This window comes from Nanorana parkeri, unplaced genomic scaffold (assembly GCF_000935625.1).
Source record: "Nanorana parkeri isolate BGI_ZX_2015 unplaced genomic scaffold, ASM93562v1 scaffold14, whole genome shotgun sequence".
NCBI classification, from domain to species: domain Eukaryota; kingdom Metazoa; phylum Chordata; class Amphibia; order Anura; family Dicroglossidae; genus Nanorana; species Nanorana parkeri.
Genome location: NW_017306282.1, coordinates 807,936 through 821,320, shown reverse-complemented (window position 1 = coordinate 821,320; position 13,385 = coordinate 807,936). Strand labels below are relative to the sequence as shown.

The window sequence follows — 13,385 nt, the reverse complement described above, 5'->3', positions numbered from 1 at the left end:
CCCCCCCCCTAATATTCTGTCTACTAGGATAGGAAACAGTGACACTGGTGACAATAAAAGCCTCACAGATACCAAACAGGGACACTGGTGACAATAAAAACCTCACAGAGGGAGTGTTGCCTTGCACAGCATAAAGGGACGTTTTTGTTGTTGCGCCCGGAGCTGTGGAAGGAAGTGTGCAGGCAGCTCATGTAAGTTTGTGGAGAGCAGGAGCTATGTGCCCTCGCACGCTGCTTCCCATTGCTCCAAGTTTTGATGCATGGCATTTCTCAGAGTTGGTTTCTTAAGGGCTAGTTTAAACCAAGCGCGTTCCAGGAGCAGAGCAGTTACAGACCGGATCAAAACTGCGTCCAATGTATTCCAATGGTATTTTGGGCCCTAGTTCACACCAGAGCGTTCACTTCCAGAGCATGTAAAAAAAACTGCAGCAAGCCCTATTTTTTTCTGCTCTGAAACACATGCAAATGCATCAAAAACGCATGCAAACGTCCTGGGACACACTGAAAGCCCATTTTAGGCTAAAAAAGTTTTTTTTTTTACTAAAGCGGCAAAACACACTGCACTGCGTGTGCAGAAACTCATGCAGATCTGGTCCACATTTGGTGTGAACAAGCTCTAATGGTGACAACAGTTGACCATGTCTGTGTAATGTGTGCTGAAATAGCCACTTGTATTCTGCTTTAAAAGCCTGTGTGACAGAGTGACAACACAGAGGCACAATTGGGAAAACCGGGAAAGAGCGTTGTCACCCTAGAATCTTAAATGCCTGAACAAGAACCCCTTTGGCTGGCTCGCCAGTTATTTAAAAAAAAAGTTGCTGATGTAAAATGAATAAAAATGACGTTTTGAAAGGACACGTTCAAATTTGTATGAGATTTTAGTGATCAGGTTTACATCTATTTTAAGTATCAATCTGTAAATGACAAACGGTTAGGTAAAAAATTGAGGCGCACAGTTATGGGAAGTTGGATCGGGGCAGATTGTATTGTTGCTTATGGTATTATCTGCCAGATCTGTAAATATTTCTGCAGAATGAGGACGATGAAAGATAGCCGGGATTTGTTATGCTACTTGCGTTTTCTGTTCTCAAGAATGCAGTAAAGTAGATTTCGCTTTCAGAGAAGGAGACGTAAAAATGACAGCGGTAATAAAAACACGACAGTAAATAAAGGATTTGTTTGGAGTCGTAGAGCGATTCTTTGTCACCCAAATCATTTTGCTGAGATGGGGCTCTGTGGTAATTCTAGCTCTCTGACGGATTTAATAGAGTAATGTGAGGCAGTGAAATTATGTTGTTGGTAGTTCAAGTCATCTCTTGATTTCTGTCTGTGGGACCGGTTTACTTTTGTTTGTTTGCCTGTGGGGTAATCCATGTGTTTATCGCAGGAGAATGTTCTATGCAGATTGCTAAAGTCAAATCATTTTAAAATGCTATTTATTTATTTTTGGCAATGAAGTGCACTTCAATTCAAGAAATTAAGATTTGCCGTGTTATAGGGAACAACTAAAAATGTTAATTATACCCTGAAAATGTACCTTTTTGTCTTTAAAATCCTCTTGAAAAATATCATATCATCGTGCTTCCTGTTATGTGAGGGTGCCTAGGCTCTCCCGCGCTTGATAGTGCCCCTAGTGCGGCACTATCAGGTCTCGTGCCAAGCAGCCATTCAAAATATGCAAGTGTCAGCTTGAGGTGGGGTGGGATGGGGCTACGGCCGTGAGGGAGCTCCATCCATAGGTGCATTGCTTACAGCTCCCTCACATGTCCTATAGAGGTGCCATGGTGACTTCACATTCTGGCTCCTGGCACCTCTACAGGGAGTGCAAGGGAGCTGTACAAGCAATGCACATATGGATGGAGCTCTGTCACACCACAGCAGCCCACACTGGACCCCAGGCTGAGGACCCACTCCAGTTCAGGTAGGGAGACTGGGTGGACCTTAAAAATTTTTGCAATGTGTGAGTGTATAGGATTTTGTCTGTGGTTGTGTGTGCTTCTGTCAGTGTTTTTGAGGGCCCGTTCACACTAGTACAGTGCATTAATCACTAAGTAGCATGTGATTAGCGCACTGTACCTCACAATTGCACCTACTGTGGATTCTGGTGTGGAAGGTGTGTTGTATTGCCAATTATTTGAATGGTACCCCAAAAGCACCTCCCTCCCACAGTAGTTATGCCCCCACACTGGAACACGTGGTACTCTAATGCAATGCATTCCATTGCAGTGCGACTTGGGTCGCAACTTAATGACCAAGAACAAATGTGGGTCCTGAGGTTACACAGGTTGAGAACCACTGATCTAAGACATTGCTGCCTCTGACTACTAGTATCAGGAGATAATTCAATGTCATTATTGTGCTGCTCACTGTTCCCCTTTGTTAGAGGATTTGACATGAGGAAGCAAAGCCCTACTTTGACCAAGATGGCCGCCACTTACCTTAACAGTCTTCTCTACCGCTGCGTATAATGAACAGCATGTACGCTTTGTGGTGCGATGATTTCAAGGCCACATTAAGGCCTGGTTCACACCTGGGCGTTTTACAGTGCGTTCCTACGCGCTATAAAACGCTTAACATGTGAAAACCAATGATTGCCTATGGGCATGGTTCCCACCCGGGTGTTTTACAGCGCGTAGGAACGCGCTGCAAAACGCGCTGCAAAACGCCCTATGCCCAAGGAAGTACAGGAGCTTCTTTGGAGCATATTTGCCGCGCGTATCTATTAGGATATAGCCGACAGCCCTCTGAAATGCGCGTTCGTCGCGCGTTTTTTACCGTAAAAACGCGCGGCAAACGTGCATATTCGATATGCTCAGGTGTGGACCCAGCCTTAGGGTCCGTTCACACCAAAATTGGATCGAAAATGTAAGTCAACGGAGGTCCGTTGACTTGCAGTTTCAACCTCCATTGACCTCTGTTGCGTTGCATTTTTTTTTTTGCCAATCTTTATTTTAAAGGAGAACTATGGGGTCAGGGCTTTTCCCCATAGTTCTCCTTAGGGTAACGGGAGGACACAAACTACAGCTCGCGGTATACTGAGACGCCGCAGCAGGAGCGGATCCCGACATCGATGCTTGCCCTTGCTCTAGAGGGTCGGGGTGTTGCAGGGGGGGGGGATTGGGTGCCTGAACATACATAAGGAGTTGCGCTAATATTGCACAACATAAACATTTGCAACTACCACCATTTTATTCTATAGGGTCTTGGCATTCAGAAAATATATAATGTTGGGAGGTTTTAAGTAATTTTCAGGCCTAAAATGTGGAATATAACATGGGTACAAAAAATGAAAAAAAGGCCTCAGTCATGAAGGGGTTAAAGAGCATTGGCTACCTGCCTCCTGGGCTTTTGTTCAGCCCTGCATTAGAGGAACGCACATCTCCTGGGTTCAGGATGCTTTGGAAGATAAAATAATGCACAGACAACGCTAGATGTTTGCCACTAAGGTTTGCCAGGTGTACTTTAAAGCCAGGGGTGCATACATTACTATGGAATTCAGGATCCAGTCTGTCTAATCCAGGAGCCAGCAGAACTTTTTAGGAGACTGCTCCATTAACAACTAGAAAAATCCTCAAATTTTGGTAACCTGGCTCTGGGGATTTGTCCAGCCCTGACTTAAAGCAGAGGTCACAGTCACTTACCTCTGCCTCTTCAACCCAATGACCAATCCCTGACCTACCTTTTCTAAACCATGCTAAATCTGTGTGACTGGTTGCTCTGTTGAGGTCCTGTTTCAGTATACACCTCTGTGCAGAGTAAGCTGTTGACAGGTTGCAGTGACCCCGCACATCTCTGATCTGGAACGGCTTCTTGTTCTGCTTTCTGCAGCTTATGTAAAAGGTAGGAGGATAAAGCAAGGGACCATCTTTGAAGCTGGCCACACATTTTCCAGTCTCATAGTTTAATCTATGTACAGATTTCTTTCAACGATATAGTGTGAGGTCTTGCCTAAATAATCTATTCTAAATATATGGACAACTTGCACTGTATACCGTAGTTGCAGGTAAATCTAATGGAGATTTTACCTTGTTTTGAATCCTGCTTCTCTCTGCAGGGACAGGATCGAGAAGTGAGCGAGCGACGGTATGTGTTCACAGTTTCATTGTCACACGTCGGCTCGAATTATGAGGTTGAGTGAAAATCACTCGCCTCATAGTTCTCCTTTTAACTTGAATTTATATTACTTAGAAAAAACGGAGTATGTCATATGTTCCATTCTTGTTCATGAGTGCAATGTACTGGCCCTTTTACCTTTCCCACGCACTGCAAATTGATGGCCCCCCCTCATACTCCTCTTACTAGCGCTCCCTCATTGTTCCTCCTTCTTCTCCGCTGTCCACAAAACCTGCCATTTCCAGTTATGGAGGAGCATGTGAGGGGTCTAGCAGCCATTGCCTAGGCCTGAGAACCATCACAGGAGTGGGGAGTGACATTACCTTTCCCCCAAGTAGCCATCACCAGTCATTTCAGTTCTGAGTGTGGAGGAAACGCAGGTAGGATAAGGTTTAAAGGGGGTCTGGGGTGACCTTTGTAGAGGCCCTGTCACTTTGCTCTGCATCGTCAAGTTGACCGTGTCTCTTTAAAACAAACCTATCACCGTTCTAAACTTTTCCTGTGCACAAATGACTAAAAGCAATGCTCACTATTCTTGCTGACTATGCAACTTAACAGTGCTCTGATCCTGAGAAATCTTCTGCTACATTCCACTGGGAATCCAACATTTCTGGGAGTGTTGATCTCCTGGGTCCTTTGCTGCTCCTGACGTCTGAACATAGTGAAGGAAAGGCGAGTATGTACTGCTGGGGAGGGAGGGCATCAAAGAGAACCTGTTGCTTTGTCCTGCATTTGTAAAACGTGGGTTTGCTTTAATCACAGGGTTAACATCTCTGGAAAAATAAATTGTTACATAGACAGCAAAGCTGACTTACATTCGAGTGGACGTAATAAGCAGGGATGTTCCTGAGTGTTACAGAATATCCAAATATATCTCGCTAACATAACGCTTCTTCTTTGATCAATGCAGAATATGGCCATGCCTGCTGTATTCAGCCACAAGCCCCATTGTTCATTCAACTTCCAGGCATCCCCCTCTATGCCGGAAGTTCAATTTGCAAGGGCGCAGGGTATTATTCACCTGGGCTTTCCACTCTCTGGGGGGTATCTGATTTCCAACTCTGTAAGATCATTTTACAAGCTATAAATGGAGCACAAGATATTGCCAATTGTCTTTCCTCGTTTAGCGCTGTATTACTTACATATCCTAATATGAATACCAAGGGGACCCGGGGAATTACAGATCCGTTTTACCTGATCCAAGGCTTTTAGAACTTTGTGACAAAATCAGTGGTGTTTGAGCAAGGCCCGAGCATGCAGGTGGGTTCTGCTAAAATGCCAGCCTGATGCAGCTTCTTGGATTTCAACCACCAAGGCTGTGTGTACATGTACTGTATGCATTTTATTGAGAAGCATCGACGAACGCTCTACAAAACGCTCAAACATCTAAATCCCATTGTATTCAATGGGTCTGGTTCACACCTTGGCGTATTTCAGCCCGTCCCTAACGCGCTACAAAACGGCCCACGCCTGAAAAGGTACATGTACTACTTTGGTCCGTTTTTGTTGCGCGTTTCCATTGGGATACAGCCAAGTAGCCCTCGGAAACGCGCGTTTGTCGCGCGTTTTTATTAGCGCATATGCAATACGCCTAGGTGTGAACCAGGCCTAAGGGCCCGTTCACACCAGCAAGCAGCACTGAACGTGCAGCCGCTTGTGTGTGCTGACAGGTACCATGCTGAATGCCAGAAAAATGCTGTTAAAGAAGAACTCCAGGAATCTAAAAAAATCAACCCTTCTGTGCAAGGGTTAAGCGCTCCTTTTTGTTCTCAGGGCTCAAATATAAGATATACTCACCTGATCTCTGGCCCAACTTGCTGCTAGACTGTTCCTCACAGTCTCTTCACCCCTGGACTTCGGCAGTCTTAGGACTGCTGACATCATCACGTCCTGTGCAGGCCCATTCACTTACTTTAGATTTGAGGATGCCAAGGGACATACCACAGCCAGAGAGGAAGATGAGACAAGTGAGTGCTGACTGCCACAGGACCGAGAATCAGGTGATGATATCTTCTGTATTCTTGCCCCTAGAAGAAGCAGTTACACTGGGGGTAGCCCCACTGCAGGGGTACATTTTGAAATAACTGGAGTTCCTCATTAATTCTCCACACAATTCCAGACATACACTACATTGCCAAAAGTATTGGGACGCCCCTCCCAATCATTGGATTCAGGTGTTCCAATCACCTTCATGGCCACAGGTGTATAAAATGAAGCAACTAGGCATGCAGATTGCTTCTACAAACATTTGTGAAAGAATGGGTCGCTCTTAAGGGGCCCATACACTGCTCGATTCTCGTACGAGAATCGCGGGAAATCCCGCGATCGTACGAGAATCGAGCAGTGTGAACGAAGACGTGCGACCGTTTCTACTGTACGGTCGCACGTCTTTTGTCGAACCAGCATGCTCGAAAACCAGCCGAGAATCGTACGATTGTCGGCGGGTTTCTAGCCTGCTCGTTCGATAGTTGTGGAACGGGCCGGTGTGCGCACGCGGCAACACTGCCCGTTCTGCATTGCGGTCATCGGAAGCCCGCCCCTCGGCGGGGCAGGCTTTCGATGATCGCAAGTACGATCTGCCCGTCCAAGGTGGGCAGATTGTACGAGCTTTCAATAAGCATACGAGCATCGCAAGACAAAAGTCTTGCGATGGTCGTAAGGTGTATGGGCACCTTTTGGCTGGGTTCACACTAAAGGTGCCCATACACCTTACGACCATCGCAAGACAAAAGTCTTGCGATGGTCGTAAGGTGTATGGGCACCTTTTGGCTGGGTTCACACTAAAGGTGCCCATACACCTTACGACCATCGCAAGACAAAAGTCTTGCGATGGTCGTAAGGTGTATGGGCACCTTTTGGCTGGGTTCACACTAAAGGTGCCCATACACCTTACGACCATCGCAAGACAAAAGTCTTGCGATGGTCGTAAGGTGTATGGGCACCTTTTGGCTGGGTTCACACTAAAGGTGCCCATTCACCTTACGATTATCGGACGAAAAGTCGATCGCATACGAAAATCGTCCGATAATCGTATGGTGTATGGGCACCTTTAGGTGTACGGAATAGGCGCGTTTGCCGCGCGTTTTTACCGTGATCTGCGGTAAAAGAAACGTGCGACAAACGCGCGTTTCCGAGGGCTATCCGGCTGTATCCTAATGGATACGCGCGCCAAATACGCCCCAAAGAAGCTCCTTAACTTCTTTGGGCGTAGGGCGTTTTGCAGCGCGTTCCTACGCGCTGTAAAACGCCCAGGTGTGAACCAGGCCTTAAGGTACACATACACCTTACAATTATCTGCAGATTTTCTGTGGTCAGATGGAAAAAGTGCAACAGATTGGCCCAGGTGGGGATTACTCCATCCACATAGTTAAGTGTAGATGGAGGAATCTGGTGCACCTTTTCCATCTGACCACAGAAAATCTGCAGATAATTGTAAGGTGTATGGCCAGCTTTAGCTCAATGAATTCAAGCGTGGTACCGTGATAGGTTGCCACCTGTGCAATAAGTCCATCCGTGACATTTCCTTGCTACTAAATATTCCACAGTCACCTGTTATTGGTATTATAACAAATTGGAAGAAACTGGGAACAACAGCAACTCAGCCACAAACTGGTAGGTCACGTAAAATGACAGAGCGGGGTCAGCGCATGCTGAAGTGCACAGTGCGCAGAAGTCGCCAACTGTCTGCAGAGCCAATAGCTACAGACCTCCAAACTTCGTGTGGCCTTCAGATTGGCACAACAACAGTGCGTAGAGAGCTTCATGGAATGTGTTGCCATCGCCGAGCAGCTGCATCTAAGCCTTACATCACCAAGTGCAATGCAAAGCGTCGGATGCAGAGGTGTAAAGCACACCGCCACTGGACTCTAGAGAAATGGAGACGTGTTCTTTGGAGTGACGAATCACACTTCTCTGTCTGGCAATCCAATGGACGTGTCTGGGTTTGGCGGTTGCCAGGAGAACGGTACTTGCCTGACTGCATTGTGCCGAGTGTAAAGTTTGGTGGAGGGGGGATTATGGTGTGAAGTTGTTTTTCAGGGGTTGGGCTTGGCCCCTTAGTTCCTGTGAAGGGAACTCTTAAGACATCAGCATACTAAGACATTTTGGACAATTTCATGCTCCCAACTTTGTGGGAACAGTTTGGGGATGGCCCCTTCCTGTTCCAACATGACTGCGCACCAGTGCACAAAACAAGGTCCATAAAGACATGGATGAGCGAGTTTGGGGTGGAGGAACTTGACTGGCCTGCACAGAGTCCTGACCTCAACCCGATCGAACACCTTTGGGATGAATTAGACCGGAGACTGCGAGCCAGGCCTTCTCGTCCAACATCAGTACCTGACCTCACAAATGCGCTATTGGAAGAATGGTCAAACACTCCTGAACCTTGTAGACAGTCTTCCCAGAAGAGTTGAAGCTGTTATGGCTGCAAAGGGTGGGTCAACCCAACATTGAACCCTACGCACTAAGACTGGAATGCCATCAAAGTGTGCGTGTAAAGGCAGGCGTCCCAATACTTCTGGCAATATAGTGTAAACGTGCAGGCCCGAGTTATGAAAGCATGCAAGTTTATTTGGCCAGTTTTACAGTGCTTGCTTTGTCACAAAAGAGGCATTGGAAGCAATGGAGAACACAGAATAGTTTGTGTGGGATGGGTGATTGCAGGGTTGCAACAAATTTTCTGAAGAATAGTATGTGTTCATAATTTAGCAGTTGGATATTTTTGCCATCTTGCTTTGTTACAGGGAGACGAAAAATTGGTGTGTATAAAATGGGTTCCACTGACATCCAACCGGATAACTTCGGATTATACAAACGCATATAAAATGCCTGGAGTGGGGGGTCATTTTGAATGGCTGAGTCTCTAAATCGGTGGTTGTCAACCTATGTGGTATAGAGCAGTGGTTCTCAACCGGTATAACCTCAGGACCCACATTTGTCCTTGCTCATTAAGTCGCCACCCAAGTCGCACGGCATCAGAATAAACAGTAGGTGCGATTGTGTGGTAGTTTGCTATTAAAACGCTGACAGACACAATCTTGCACACTCAGACATTCTCGCACACACCTACACATTCCACATTTTTTTTTAGGTGTTCAGTATGAGCTGCTGTGCTGTGACAGAGCTCCATCCAAATGTGCATTGCTTGTACAGCTCCCTTGCACTCCCTGTAGAGGTGCCAGGAGCCAGAATGTGAAGTCACTCCGGTCACGCAAGGGAGCTGTAAGCAATGCATGCATGGAGCTCCCTCACGGCCATACCACCAGCCCACCCCACCTCAAGCTGACACTTGACGCCAGGCAGCATATTTTGAATGGCTACTCAACATGAGAACTGACAGTGCCACGCTATGGGGGAGGCTGAGGAGCCTCTCACCTAGTGCAGTGGAAGGCAGGGAACATGGGGTCGCGACCCACCAGTTGAGAACCACGGGTATAAAGTGCCACGGGTATGCCACCTCTGACATCGCCAAAAGGCCACACATAATATTCAGTATATGTAATGCAAGAAAAGACTGGTAGAGACTATAGATCAGGGGTGGACACATTTAAATGGAATTCAGGAGCCAGTCAGACCAATCCGGGAGACAGCAAGATTTTTCATGAGTCGGCTCCATTGACAACATCTAAGAAATCCTGAAAAGTTAGGTTGCAACTGTCAGAGTTTTAAGGAGCATTGGCTACCCGGCTCCTGGGATTTGTCCTGCTTTGCACATAGTGATGGTCAGAGACCGTGGACACGCCATTGGTTTGGTTGCAGACTGGAGACATGGTGCTGAAGATGGTCATCTGTGCCTGATCACTCCAGCAGCCTCAGTAGTTTGATGTTTAGGTGAGTGAAGGAAGGGGAACGAACTGATCACATGACAGATTTTCCATCCTGATGGTCATTGGGCTACTGATACTATATTACACATGACCTGATTACCAGCAGAGATGCTGAGAACAAGAAAACATGCACTTCCAGCTTTAGTGTCTTCCATTTGCTGTTCATTCTCACCTCCACCTGTTATAATGACGCTGGAAGGGACACCAGACATTAATATTAATGCATTCTATTTGCTGATTGTCCTATAAACACAAGTCCTCTAATTAGGATGATGGACTAGTCATGTAATTTTAGGACAAATCTGGGATTTACCTCCTCCCTTCTTTATTTTAATTGCCGGCTTGTTTCCTGTTATGAACTGTGCTAATCATATGTGACTTTAATATTGTTACTCATAGGATAGTTTGGGGCTTGTTCACACCACATCCAGATCATGTCCAGACCAGAACAGTTTGTTCCCGGACAAAAAAAGCATCCCAATGTATCCCTGAGGTATTTCTGGTCTCTGTTCACACCAGCGCAGTCCGTTCCGGACCAGACAAAAAAAATACTGCTTGTCCCATTTTCTCTAGTCTGGAACACATGGAAACACAATGCACCACATTCCAGATCTGGTCCAAAAAATGGTGTGAACCTGGCCTTAAAGTGGAACTGCATCCAAAATCATTTTAAAATTTTGGATAGCATAGGAAAGGGGTAGAACCTATGCCAGGGTATATTTGTAAAAAATAAGTCAAGGCAACTGGACTTGCTGTATATTTTATGAAGACGTTTCACTGGTCATCCAACCAGCATTCTCAATTCAGAATGACTTGTCATTCACAAGTCATTCTGAATTGAGAAAGCTGGTTGGATGACCAGGGAAATGTCTTTAAATCCAGTTGCCTTGACTTTTATTTTTTACAGATATACCATGACCTGGATGAATGAGAACCTTCACAGACTATGCCAGGGTGTTAATTTCTGCTATCTGTATGTTTAAAGGAGATTTTTCCCTTAGGCTATGTTCACACCATGTCCGAACCAGATCTGGAGCAGATCTGTGAATGCAGTGTGGTGTGCTTTCCCCCCCATTTAGTTGCATTTTTTTTAGCTTAAAGGAGAACTATGAGGTGAGTGCTTTTCACTCACCTCATAGTTCTAGCCGACTTGTGACAATGAGACTGTTAAAGGTCGGCTCAGTAGATCGGGAGGTGAGCGAACACATGCCGGGGTGCTGTCACCCACGCAGCTTGGCGGATCTTGACATCGATGTCGGGATCCGCTCCGGCTGCGGCGTCTCAGTATATCGCGAGCTGTAGCTCGCGGTATACTGAGCTTACGGTGGCGGGAGGACGCTAGTTTGTGTCCTCCCGTTACCCTAAGGAGAACTATGGGGAAAAGCCCTGACCCCATAGTTCTCCTTTTTAAAATGGGCTTTTAAGTGCAGTCCAGTGCGTTTGCATGCATTTTTGATACGTTTACATGGGTTCCAGTGTGTTCCGGACCAAAGAAGATAGACACAAACTAGCGTCCTCCCGTCACCGTAAGCTCAGTATACCGCGAGCTACAGCTTGCGGTATACTGAGACGCCGCAGCCGGAGCGGATCCCGACATCGATGTCGAGATCCGCCAAGCTGCGGGATTGACAGCTGGCTCTGTCTATCTAGAGGCAGAGCCAGCTGTACCCTCCCCCGTCTGTTCCGCCAGTCAGCGCTGGAGGAGCGGAGCGGGAAATCACTGCAGGGAGCCGGGAGTGACAGTCACGGCTCTCTGCAGGGACATGATCGAGAAGTGAGCGAGCGACGTTATGTGTTCGCTCACTTCCCAATCTATTGAGCCGACGTGTGACAGTTTCATTGTCACAGGTCGGCTACAACTATGAGGCTGAGTGATTTTCACTCGCCTCATAGTTCTCCTTTAAAGCTGAAGAGGAGAAATAAGGTTTTTGCTGGAGTTAAAGAAAAGAAGGCATGCATAATGGATACTTGGAAAATTCTCTCCTGTGGTCATTTGCATTTTTCCCCCATGTAGGCCTTTCATTATGGCTCTTTACAAGTATTGTATAGACAGGTGTTTTCATGTTTGACTATCTTAACCAGAAGAGGAATTTAAATGGTTTAGTAATTTTAATAGGGCTGGTACTGATAAAAAAAATTCGTGTTCGATTAATTGAATTTTTTTTTAATCGATTAATTTCGATTAATTATAACGCACATACAGATCCAACTACATTGGCGTATACACATGCAGCAATGAAGTAATTTAAATGAACTAGGATAACACTAATCCAGCACGTTATTAATCTGAGGTGCCCCACTCAATATGGCCGCCGCTTGAGTGGGGCAACTCAGAATAATAACGTGCTGGATTAGTGTGATCCTAGTTCATTTTATTACTTCATTGCTGTGCTGTATGTGTATAGGCCAATGCCTTGGCTGGCACTCGTGCAGAACAAGTTTCTTTGGCAAACCTCTTAGTTGTAACGAAACCGAAAAGTGTCGACAGATCACCGGCCCAAGTGGCTCTATCGGCTAACGAAAGGGAAGGGGGGAGGAGATCTGGTGACGTCACGGACATCGACGTCACCGGACTCCTCCCCCTTCCCTTCATTAGCCGACGGAGCCACTTGGGGTAGGGGGGAGGAGTCCAGTGACGTCTGTCACCGGATCTCCGACGGGACTCCCGGAAGACCCGGAAGCCGGCGGAGAGGTGAGTGTTTTCATTACTGATCACAATCATTTTAATCGATCAAAAATTTTAACGATTAATCGGCTAATTAATCGTTAATTTTCCCAGCCCTAATTTTTAATGTTCACAAGATTGAATGCTGTTTCATATCCTTTTGCTGTAGATTGAATAAATCTTTATTTTTACAAATGTTTCTATGTCACAGTGTTAAAAAGACATGCTGGGCTTTCTGATCAGAAAGACGAGCACCACCTTTTAAAAAAAACCTTACGGATTCGTATCTGCTGGGGGGTCATTTTTCTCTGCTGTCTTATTAAGCTATGTGTTGTGAATAGACCTGAATAGCAGGAGATCAAATTAGTCTGTTCACAGTGTAGTAATACATGTGGTGAGAAGGGGTTGAAGTGAACAGGCAGCGCCTGCTGGCTGGAAGTGGTAAATATCTAATATATGTATGCAAAATGTCATATTTAACTTAAAAAAGTAATAGCTATAGACATAAGATGTTAGCTGTATCAGGTGAGGTGCCATGTCTATGGGAGGCACTTGACTTTGCCTGCTGCTGGCTGAAGAAGCAGTTGATCGAAAACCTGCCCCAATCGCGTTTTTATTTCCAGTCAGATGAGAAAGAAAGGCAGTTTGTTCCCCTCCACCACCTCTATCAACTCACAGGAATAATGCAGCCAAGCACTGCCATGCTATTCATGGCCCCACCTTTTGATCCCAGTTACCTATACCTGGCCTGGACCTCACCTCCATCAACCCCGCCCCCCC

General features: G+C 46.1%; 1 protein-coding gene across 1 annotated transcript in view; it reads left to right on the top strand.

The window, feature by feature from the left end:
• UHRF1BP1L (UHRF1 binding protein 1 like) overlaps positions 1-13,385 on the top strand; it is a 79,382-nt gene that overhangs the window by 8,647 nt on the left and 57,350 nt on the right. The window lies entirely within an intron of this gene.